Consider the following 11579-nt stretch of genomic DNA (forward strand, 5'->3'; position numbering starts at 1 on the left):
CTCCCCAGCCATGTGGAATTATAAGTTCAACTAAACCTCTTTCTATTGTAAATTGCCCACTCTTGGGTATGTCTTTATCAGCAGCATGAAAACAAACTAATACAAATTCTCTTCACATAGTTACCTCTTCTCCTTAGCTCTTGAAGGTATTTAAATCTGTGTCCCCTAATCTAAACCAACTCTCCATATAAGCCAGTCAGCCTTTAAATCCTTCCCACTTTCAAGCCAAGAGTTTGTCTAATGGGAAGTTGACCATTTTACCATGGTGGGTATCTGAGGGTGCACATGTGTTGAGATGAAAAATGGTACAGGGAGCAGAAGGAGAGATGAAACGGCAAAACATAAGAGAAGAAACAGAAAAACATGGCACCTGTCAGTTCCAGTTCTGCCCTGTCCCCAGTCCTTCTTTATTCTTGCTCAGGTGTACATGTTGACAGGTGCCCAGTCCAAATGAGAATTTGCCTAGTGTCGGGAGAATCGTGTCCACTCCACTTGGGTAGTGTTTATCCACTTCTGTACAATAGGTGTTTTGATAAATGCAGTTCTATTCAGTTTAACAAGTAATTATTTTGAACTCATGCTGTGTTGGGCTATATCCTAGAGCCACAGTATCCACGTACTTGGAGAACATACAGTTTGGAGAAAAAGACTGACATGGACCCAGATCACTATTGAATAATATTAATTAGTATTATTAGAGTATAATTAGTAATATTAATTAATAAGACAGCTATGCAAAAGATAATGGGGGAATAGAGAGAAGAGGCCTTAGGCCCAATATGAAAAATCAAGGTAGACTTCCTGAAGGAAGTGCCCTTTGTGCAGGGAAAAGAAAGGCACCCAGGGCTCATGGTGAGGATGGTGGTTACCTAAGAGATAAGGCTAAATAATAGATTATGACTGATATAGTATGCCATTTATTTAAACTTTAATCCAAATTCAATGGGGATCCCTAGAATATTTTTAAAGTAGGGAAATGAAGTAATTAAATTTAAATTTTAGAAAGTCAATCTGATGCTCTAAATAGATACCCTATTTAAACTATATTGTGTTATTTTAATGAATGCAAGACAAAACTATTTGTGTGTGCTTGTCTGTCATACCTATGTGAATGAATGTACATGAATATATGTCTTCTGGAAAATTCTAGATGTTCCTTTCCTTTCATTATCTGTTGTCTTGCTTTGGGCACTGAGATAAGGCCATTTGAAACGAAAGGCTACAAACCAGCCAAAGGCAGTCAAAAACTTCCAAAAGGAACATAAAACCTAGGAAACTCCAAATTTAAATTGGCAAGTCAATTAATCCTCTGGAAATTTACCAGATACTTCCTGAAACTTGTTTTATCTAGTTTTGTTTAATACTCTTAGTTCTCATGCCAATTCAGCTCCAAATTTAAAAACTATATATATTTAGGGCCTGTAATTGTGAATTGTGCATTTTTGTCACTATAGTAAAAGTATCTTTATAGATTTTTAAATGAATGCTAGTACTTGCAAACTGATTCTGCATGTTTTCCATTAAACTTAACATGAATGATTAACAAATCAGACCTCAATGAAGGAGAAATTACAGGGACTATTTACAAGGCCATCACATTTCAGCTTACCTCAAAGCTGTGGCTTCCACCACATTGATCATATTCTGTTTGTGAATATTCTGGCTTTCATAAAACCAAGACTTCAAGCAGCTAAATCTTGCTTTAAAGAGAATTTCCCACTAGGTTACTTTCTGTAAATCTGAAAATAAATTACAATATGAGTATATGTGTTTGCAGGGCAGGATCTTTGCAGTGGGATTAGAGGGGAAGAAACTTCATTTTGTCTTTGTCTCCCAGCTCCCAAATGAATCCAGGCATGTGATTTGTCACTTCCATAGTTACTGCTGGAAGCTCTTTGAAAACATACTTCATAGTTTCTGGTTTGTGTCTTTTTCTAAGAATTTTGAATAGGATAGAATTGTGGAATTTGTGAAGTTGATTCTCTAAGTTTTCTTGTCCCTCACTTTGACCCTCATAGGCATCACCTTTTGATCCCTGGATTTCCCAAATCACTCCTATAGCTGTCCCAAACAGCCCTTCATGATCCAAAGCAGGTGCTCTCTCCTTTTTATCTCCCAGTTCAAATTTGGAAGTCAGTTGGCTGGAAAATGTCTTCTCACTAACCTATTGATGGCTGAGAGGTGTTTCATATGTTACCCCTTCTAGAGAGGTTTGTATTTTTACTAGAACTGATTTCCCTCATTCAAAGAAATAAATCTACGAAGATTTTGAGATGGAGTCTTGCTCTGCTGCCCAGGTTGGAGTGCAGTGGCACAATCTCAGCTCACTGCAACCTCTGCCTCCAGGGTTCAAGTGATTCTCCTGCCTTAGCCTCCTGAGTAGCTGGAATTACAGGCACCATGCCTGGCTAATTTTTATATTCTGAGTAGATATGGGGTTTCACCATGTTGGCCAGGCTGGTCTCAAACTCTTGATCCACCCACCCTGGTCTCCCAAAGTGCTGAGATTACAGGCCTGAGACACCACGCCTGGCCCAACTGATTTATTTTCTTAAGCAATATGTTTTTTACTCCCTCATTTGGCCAGTTGCTGCTGAATTAAGTTACTACCGTGTCAGAGGAACTCTGCCAGGAGCTGATGGATGCCCAGATGGGACAGACATAGATCTTGCTTTTAAGCAGCTTACAGTGGAACAAGCAGCACAGCCTTTTGGACGGGAGGCACCAGGCTAGTAGGGTCCTTATTTACTGCTGTAGCCCAGTGCCTACAGAAAGCCTGTGTTTCATAGATGCGCAATAAAATTTGTTGAGATTAAATAGGTAATTGAGAGATAAAGAAACCAGAGGTAAGTTAAACTTTTCATATTTTTCTGGAACCTTGCAGCTGGTGGCATGGAGGCAGTCCATTTTGGAACTAGAAGTTTAATGAGACCCCTGTAAATGCAAACACACCTTTGATTGGCTGATGCTGCTAAGAGCAGAAGAAAAACAAATCGAACCTCCGCAAACTGTGAGTAAAACAAAAAGCAAAAAATCAAAGCCTGCATCTGAAAGATGGAAAGGAGAGTCTGTTGAGTTCTTTGAAACCCTAGTTGGGAGCTCTAGGGTTTTAGCTACAAGTCAAGATGAGGAGCATAAGAATAATTGAATCAAAATAATCAGGATAGGAATAAACTGATGAAAGACATGTTAATATTTGTTGAGATATATTTTTTTTACTGTGGCTGAGTTTTAAGTTTTTATTAAAATAATAGCTTTCACTATATTAGTTGCTATAACATAAAAGCCTGTATAGCCATTGAAATCATATACAGATTGTGATTAAAATGTGTGTGTGTGTGTGTACACACATAAAAACAAGTTTGAAAGAAAATTCATTAAATTTTAAGTAATAATGATTATCACAAGGAAGTAGAATTATGGATGATTTTAAGTTTTATTCCTTTATTTTCTTTATTTTCCCAAAATGTTTAAATAACCAATGTTTATAGCCAGAAAAATGTTGGTGTAAAGCAGTAGTAATTAATACCACTAAAACACTTTTCTGAAAAGATGTGTTTGGAAAATTCAAGATTATAATTCTGGGTGTTAAAAGAGGCTCAACAGAGAGTTGCCTCTTAAATGCCAGTGAAGACAAACATCCTGCTCTCAAGCAAGAAACTGCACTTCTGACCTGAAAGTGCAATTAAGTACGTTTTGCTTTAATCTGATTAAAAAAACAAACAAAACATATCTAAATAACAACTCTGAGGGATGAAAAGGCAGCAAATGTCAAATTCTCTGAAAAGCTCTTGGAGTGGGGAAGGTGATGATGGAGCTGGAAGTGAAGAGATGGGAAGAAAACGACAACTTTCCCTAAATTCTGATTCTGTGATAATACTAAGTTGTGAAAACTCCTCTACTCTTTCTCCCCACTTGAATTAAGACAAAACTAAAGTCACATGTAGATATCTTCTCTATGTAACCCAAACTGGATTGAGCTTTTAACAAATGGGTTGAAATTTGTTGGTGGCATTTATCCTCTCCTGTTTAAAGTACTTGAAAAAATGTCTTTGTGGTATTCACAAAAATATAAACAATGACTAAAGCTTAGGAAAGGTAGATTTTGAGTTTGCTCATGTTCTAAATTTTATTTTTCCTATGAGCATATATTCCTTGTACAACAAGAAAAATAGAAAGGATAGCACTTGAGAGGATTAAGATTAAGTAAAACAAAACAAATATGCGTGAACAGAGAAGGGACAATGAGAAAATATACCCACCACTACTGTTGGTTTTCTTTGGGACATAGTGTAAGGGATGGGTAAGTTTCCACTGTAACTTTCTTCTTAGGTGTTTGCCATACTTCCTCAAATGGGCACGAGAAAATGATACATATAACATTATCCTGCTTTGTAAAACACAAAATTGCATACCTATATAATATATGGTTTTTGCATGGAAATGTTTAGAAGTATTTAGACTAACCTGGGAAAGTGATCTTTTTCTGGGAAGATGGATTAAAAATGGGAGAGGAAGAAAAGTTGCTTTTTTTCATTGATCTCTTTTTTTTTTTTTTTTTTTGAGATGGAGTTTCGCTCTTGTTACCCAGGCTGGAGTGCAATGGTGCGATCTCGGCTCACTGTACTCGGCTCACTGTACTGAACCCAGGATTGCCTCCGCCTCCTGGATTCAAGCAATTCTCCTGCCTCAGCCTCCTGAGTAGCTGGGATTACAGGCACGTGCCACCGTGCCCAGCTAATTTTTGTATTTTTAGTAGAGACCGGGTTTCACCGTGTTGACCAGGATGGTCTTGATCTCTTGACCTCGTGATCCACCAGCCTCGGCCTCCCAAAGTGCTGGGATTACAGGCGTGAGCCACCGCACCCGGCCTATCTCAGTGTTCTGTTTGATGTTTTGAAACAAATATGTATGACTTTAGTAATTTTTATAAACAAAGAAATTGAAAAGAAAGAAAAAACACAAGAAAAGCCCGACAGACCTAGGTTAGCCTCAGTTGGTTCCTTCGTACTCTTTCACATGTGTTTCCTTCGGGACCTAGAGAGGAAGATTTTTTTTCTGTTGTGTACCTCCACCGTTTAAGTCTGGGCTCTCACTCAGGTTATGGACCCTTTAAATGATTTCAAATACATTAAAAAAATAAATATTTATTTTCCCATAAAATTCTCTCCGTTTTTGCAGTGTAGTTGAAAAGCAGGGAGCCAAGAAGAGCTAATTTGGAATCCCAAACTCCTTTTCATTTTCCATGTTAATATAGTTCGGATCTGTGTCCCTGCCCAAATCTCATATTGAAATGTAATTCCCAGTGTCGGAGGGTGGATTTCTCATGAATAGTTTAGCACCATCCTTTTTGGTACTGTCCTCATGATAGTGAGTGAGTTCTCATGAGACCTTGTCGTTTAAAAGCGTGTAGCACCTCCGCCCTCATCTTCTTGCTCCTGCTTCCACTATGTAACGTACCTGCTCTCCCTTGCCTTCCATCATGACTGGAAGCTTCTTGAGGCCTCCCCAAAAGCAGATGCCACTATGCTTCCTGTATAGCCTGCAGAACTGTGAGCCAATTAAACCTCTTTTTAAAAAAATAAATTACCCAGGGCAGGGTGCGGTGGCTCACGCCTGTAATCCCTGCACTTTGGGAGGCCGAGGTGGGTGGATCACGAGGTCAAGAGATCGAGACCATCCTGGTCAACACGGTGAAACCCGGTCTCTACTAAAAATACAAAAATTAGCTGGGCATGGTGGCGCGTGCCTGTAATCCCAGCTACTCAGGAGGCTGAGGCAGGAGAATTGCCTGAACCCAGGAGGCGGAGGTTGCGGTGAGCTGAGATTGCACCATTGCACTCCAGCCTGGGTAACAAGAGTGAAACTCCATCTCCAAATAAATAAATAAATAAATAAATTACCCAGTGTTAGGTTTTATAGCAATATGAGAATGGCCTAAGACACATGTCTATCACGGAGGAGATGATAGGACCTATATTTGTCAGTTTGGCTTATTTTTTTACTTTTGAAAACTAGACAGATGGGTAAATAATACTGTTCATCTCATTTAATGGTGTCCCCTGTGGCTACATACAAAGCAAAATAATAATCTACGGAGGTCAATAATTTTAGTAACCCAAACCCTAGCAAATTCTTCATGGCATTTCCATTTATTTTATCAGCTTTAAAAAAGGAGAATTCTGTCTTACAAGAAACCAGGGTCGTGGAGTTCAAAGAACCATTTTGGGAGGGCTGTAGTGTTCAGTTGTGCAGACTGGGCACTGCACAAAGGTACAGTGTGACTTCAGTGTTGTGCCTACCCACAGTTCTATCTTTCTTCCTGTGGTAGGTTGAATTCTATGCTCTACCACTTTTCCAAAAAAAAAAAGATATGCTGGAGTCCTAATCCCCAGTCTCTCAGAATGTGTGCTTATATGCAGATAGGGTCATTACAGAGCTAATCAAGTTGCAATAAGGTCTTTAGGATGGGCTCTAATCCAGTGTGACTGGCATCCTTATAAAAAGGGGGAATTTGGACACAGATATGCACAGAGGGAATACAAGGTAAAGACACAGGAAGAACACCATGTAAGGGACAAGAGATGGCCAGGTCCACCAGAAGTTAGAGGAGAGGCATGGAACAGATTCTCCCTCACAGCCCTCAGGTGGAACCCACCCTGCTGACACTTGAATTTCAGACTCCTAGCCTCCAGAACTGTGAGACAGCAAGTTTCTGTTGCTTAAGCCCCCTGGTTTGTGGTACTGTGTTATGGCAAGCCCAGGAAAATAATATGCCCCACTCCTACCCTGAACCCTTCTCAGTGTTTATCTTTCCATGCCTTTTTTTCCCTACTTCCTCTCTCTGACTTTTCTTGTCTGTGGAAACTCACGTGTAATCCTCTCCTGTGCTCTGGGTTTTATTAGCTAGTTGAAAATGTGGTCAGTGTGTTCGCTGAAATAAGCAAGACCCTAAGGAATTTCCAGAAAAGAAGAAAGCCTGTGGAGCATCGCTGTTAGTAGTCATGGTGTTTTTGTTTAATTTATACTTCAGGCCTTACCAAAGCCAGTGTGTTTGACTCTATGTAGTATATAGTACACATCCAAAGTCATATTTGAGCAAATACCGCCTAAATAATGGCCAAATGAATGCAGAACATTGTGTTCATCAAATAAAACTAAATTCTGTACTTCATACAAATCATCACTTATTTGCTATTGTGATACTCAAGCACTTCTGTGCTGTCTGTTTTACTTTCTGCCCAGCAGATAGACTTTTTCATGATCATAGGAATTGCTTTTTATCCTAGCAGTCAACAAGTATATAAGCTTGATTTGATACAGCAGTTTGTCAGGAATAAAGATCAAATGAACCCCAAGCAACATCTCAAGCAGTTCTGAAACCGGTGCTTTCCAGAAAGTACTGTGTTCTGATTTGTCAGGATGGGGTCTCACCAGCAGCATTCCCAGCCAGGATTAGACGGCACCACCAAAGTAGTAAACTTAATGCTCCAGTAGTAAACAGAAACTTTGGTTTCTTTGGGGAACAAGAGGAAGAAGCAACAGTAGGCTCTTTTCTCTGAAAAATACACCCAGAGTCTTGACATCTTGCTATTCCTTCAATCTTTATGTGTGAGGGTAATTATGCCTCAGTTCCCAAAGGTTTTGTAGGAGCATCAGTCATCTCAGGCCGGGTTTCTCCCACACAGTAACATCTGTAGATCTACTAATTATAGATATTCTATATGCTATAGCATATATAGATTTACTAGTTGCCATTGAGGACCACTTCACAGCTTCTTGTCAAGCGCCATTCATTTGATGGCATTGTTACCATAATTTTCCTGCGAAATTACTTATGATGAAACATTGCAGTGAAGGTAATACCCCATTACTCTATATGAACTATTTTTAAATGAATCCTGAGATATATTTGTGAATTCTATCACAAAGCTGCTTCATACCATTGAACAAATTGCGTGTGATCATAAGTGGGGAATGTTTCTCACAGCCTGTTTAACCACGTACACAGGCAGGAGTTCAGGAATCCAACAGACCTGGGCTCTGGGTCATAGTTTCCTAGTTACTTAACCTCTCTGAGCCCCCAATTCCTCTTCTGTATGTAACTGAGGAGGGTGGTAAATGCTATACAGAATTGTTACTGTCTTCTGAAGTGCATGGATCAAGGTAAGAGAAAGACATTCTTGTCAGGGTTTCTGCAGGTTTTTTCTATCTGCTACAGAAAAATGGCTCTGTAGTTTGGATGGATTTGTATATTTAGCTCAGTTGTTTTTTTTTTTCATGGTGGTTCCAAAAGTGTTGTCCCAAATCAGGGAAATTAACATTACCTGGAAACTTTTTTTTTTTTTTGAGACAGAGTCTCACTCGGTCACCAGGTGCCAGGCTGGAGTGCAGCGGTGTGACCTCGGCTCACTGCAACCTCCGCCTCCCGGGTTCAAGCAGTTCTCCTGCCTCAGCCTCCCAAGTAGCTGGGACTACAGGCACACGCCACCATGCCCACCTAATTTTTTTTTTTTTTTGTATTTTTAGTAGAGACGGGGTTTCACCATGTTGGCCAGGATGATCTCGATCCCTTGACCTCGTGATCCGCCTGCCTCGGCCTCCCAAAGTGCTGGAATTGCAGGCGTGAGCCACCGTGCCCAGCTGGAAACTTTTAAGATACACAAATTCTCAACCACACCTAGAGAATCAAATCTGCCCCCACCCGCACACTGTGTATGACTGATGCATGCTGAAGTTTGAAAACCACTGGCCAAACTAAATAAAGGCTTCAAGCTGAGTTTAGACGCAGAAAATTCAATAATTGCTACACAATAGAGTAAGAGGAACCTGGAGTTCCTAGGTACAGTCTGGGAAGGGGATGTATGAAGACTGGAATCAGTAAGATTGTGAAAGCCTTAGGCATTTCACATGAGTTGACGTGGGCAACCATTATGGGTAGTAAGAAGCCCAAGTCCAGAGGTGCAGGGACTAATAGGACAGTAACAGCAGGGCTGTCTAATATGCTATACAATTTATTTGCTGTGTGATATGATTTTGTAACCTCCTGCCTCAAACCTATAAATCTTTAGTAGAATTTATCTTGCATGCAGTAGGCTTACATTGGTGGTGACCTTATTTTAGGGAGGGTGAGATGAAAATTTGGATACATGCCAAGATGGGATAAATACATTAGTGGATAACAAACAGAGCAAAAGATATCAATGGAGCCAGAAATGAGAGTCAGAGATGATTATACTCCAGGGCAGAGTTTCTCACCTCAGCATTACTGGCATTTTAGACTAGATAAGTATTTATGGAGGCTGTCATAGTCATTGTAGAATGTTTAGTGTAAGGGTTATTGCCGAGTTTAAAATGAGGAAACTGAGGCCAGCACAAGAAGATTGAATGCGAATCTATTCCGCTCCCAGGTGAAGTTTTTTTTTTTTTTTTTCTTTTTTTGGAGATGGAGTTTTGCTCTTGTTACCCAGGCTGGAGTGCAATGGCGCGATCTCAGCTCACCACAACCTCCACCTCCTGGGTTCAGGTAATTCTCCTGCCTCAGCCTCCCGAGTAGCTCGGATTACAGGCACGCGCCACCATGCCCAGCTAATTTTTTGAATTTTTAGTAGAGACTGGGTTTCACCATGTTGACCAGGATGGTCTTGATCTCTTGACCTCGTGATCCACCTGCCTCAGCCTCCCAAAGTGCTGGGATTACAGGCGTGAGCCACCACGCCCGGCCCCAGGCGAAGTTTTGTGGTCCGACAGGAGGGGCCGGAGAAGTCGCGCTTGACTCCTCTCAGATGTGGGGTTTTATAGGGAGTGGACGCGTCTTGATTGGTTGTGGGGAAGCAGGTCATGGGCGGGGCAAGCTGACATTGGCAGGTAAGCAGGATGCAAAATGCTATTGGGCAGGTTTTGGCGGGGCTTCTTTTAAATTTTGGCAGGATTCTTCAATGGCTGGCTAGGTGCTGAGTGCAGAGCCTAGTGCTCAGTGCAGAGCCTAGTGCGGAGTGCAGAAGTGGGTGTGGGATGATGACGTGGTTTCTAGGCACGGAGGGGGTGGGCGTGTCCGAGCTCCCAGTGAGGCAACCGGCCTTACATTTAGTAGTATTCCTGACACCCTAGATACCACTAATACTCCTGCCTTAAGTTGTGAATATCAAAAATGTCTTCAGTGATTGCCAAATGGAGGGCGTATTAGTCTGTTTTGTGTCACTAGAAAGGAATACTTGAGACAGGGTAATTTATAAAGAAAGGAGGTTTAATTGGCTTATGGTTCTGCAGGCTGTACAGAAAGCATGGTGCCAGCATCTGTTCCTGGTGAAGGCCTCGGGAAGCTTATAATCATGGTGTAAGGCAAAGGGGGAGTTGGCATATTACATGGCTAGAGCAGAGGCAAGAGAGGGAGGGAGGAGGTCCAGACCCTTTTAAACAACCAAATCTCACATGAACTACTAAAGCAAGAAATCACTCATCACCAAGGGTGGTGGCTAAGCCATTCATGAGGGGTCAGCCACCATGATCCCAATGCCTCCCACCAGGGCCCTCCTCCAACATGGGGGATTTCAGTACATCATATTTGGAGGGGACAAACATCCAAATGATATTAAGGGGGGAAATGACTGCCTTTAAAAACCACTGCTCTGGCATCTTCTGGGTACCCTGGATTTTCTTAAGGACATGTAATGGGGGAGATAATTGGAGTGTGGTGGGCAATTCTTATCTGAATCATAAGTAAACAGGATGTCTACATGGCTGTTAAAATAAATCTTAGAGTAGTATGAAAATGTCGTAAGAATATTTATAAAGTACCTAATACATATAGTACCTCTTTCTTTTCCATTTCTATTATAAACATGTTTAGGAGACCCAGACCCATGATGTTCATAAAGTTGTGTGCATTGTTTTGTTTAACTATAACGGTGAAGGGTCTGAGATTTTTCTATTTGCAAGCTAACAAGTTAACCTACTACAGCTGATGGATGTTAAGACACAAAATACCTGGTTAGAGAATAATAGATAGTTTATTACTCAGCAATAGCAGCAGCCAGAGTGCCAGCATTCTCTCGAGGTGATTTTCCAATCCCAGTTTCCACAGGATGACACAAAGAGGACAAGATGATACATTCACACAAGTCTTGTCAAGGTTGCCTGACAAGAGAGGAACCTTGAGCATAGGGATCCCGAATTTTTTTCATTGAACTGTAAGCGTGTCTGCCCTTTGCTCTGGAGGGAGATACTATCTTTACATTCGAAGTTGTTCATTTTACAGACAGACATTCTTGAAATGATAGTCTTGAACAAAGGCAATCAGTGCCTCTGCTCATAAGATGTGCAGAAACACTAGACAGTTTTCCAACTCTGCTATACTGTAGGCTCTTTGGGAACTGGGGCTAAGTTTATTCATCTTTATAACTCTAGTGCCTGTTACTCAGGGGTCATTAATAAGCACTTTTTGAATATAAAAAATGTTTGAGAGGCTGAGGCAGGCGGATTGCCTGAGGTCAGGAGTTCGAGACCAGCTTGGCCAACATGGTGAAACCCATCTCTACTAAAAAAAAAAAATACAAGAATTAGCAGAGCCTGGTGGCAGG

At 41.0% G+C, this 11579-nt stretch overlaps 1 long non-coding RNA gene across 1 annotated transcript in view; it reads left to right on the forward strand.

Annotated features, from left to right (window-relative positions):
* The first annotated feature begins 2901 nt into the window (after positions 1 to 2901).
* The window catches only part of LOC135268668 (uncharacterized), a 151488-nt gene continuing 142810 nt past the window's right edge, over positions 2902 to 11579 (forward strand). The window contains exon 1 of the long non-coding RNA XR_010337000.1: positions 2902 to 3010. This is a non-coding gene — a long non-coding RNA (uncharacterized LOC135268668). The remainder of the gene's footprint in view (positions 3011 to 11579) is intronic.

Source organism: Aotus nancymaae, unplaced genomic scaffold (assembly GCF_030222135.1).
Source record: "Aotus nancymaae isolate 86718 unplaced genomic scaffold, 86718_ANA_hifiasm-v0.15.2.pri h1tg000041l, whole genome shotgun sequence".
In the NCBI taxonomy this organism is placed as follows: Eukaryota; Metazoa; Chordata; class Mammalia; order Primates; family Aotidae; genus Aotus; species Aotus nancymaae.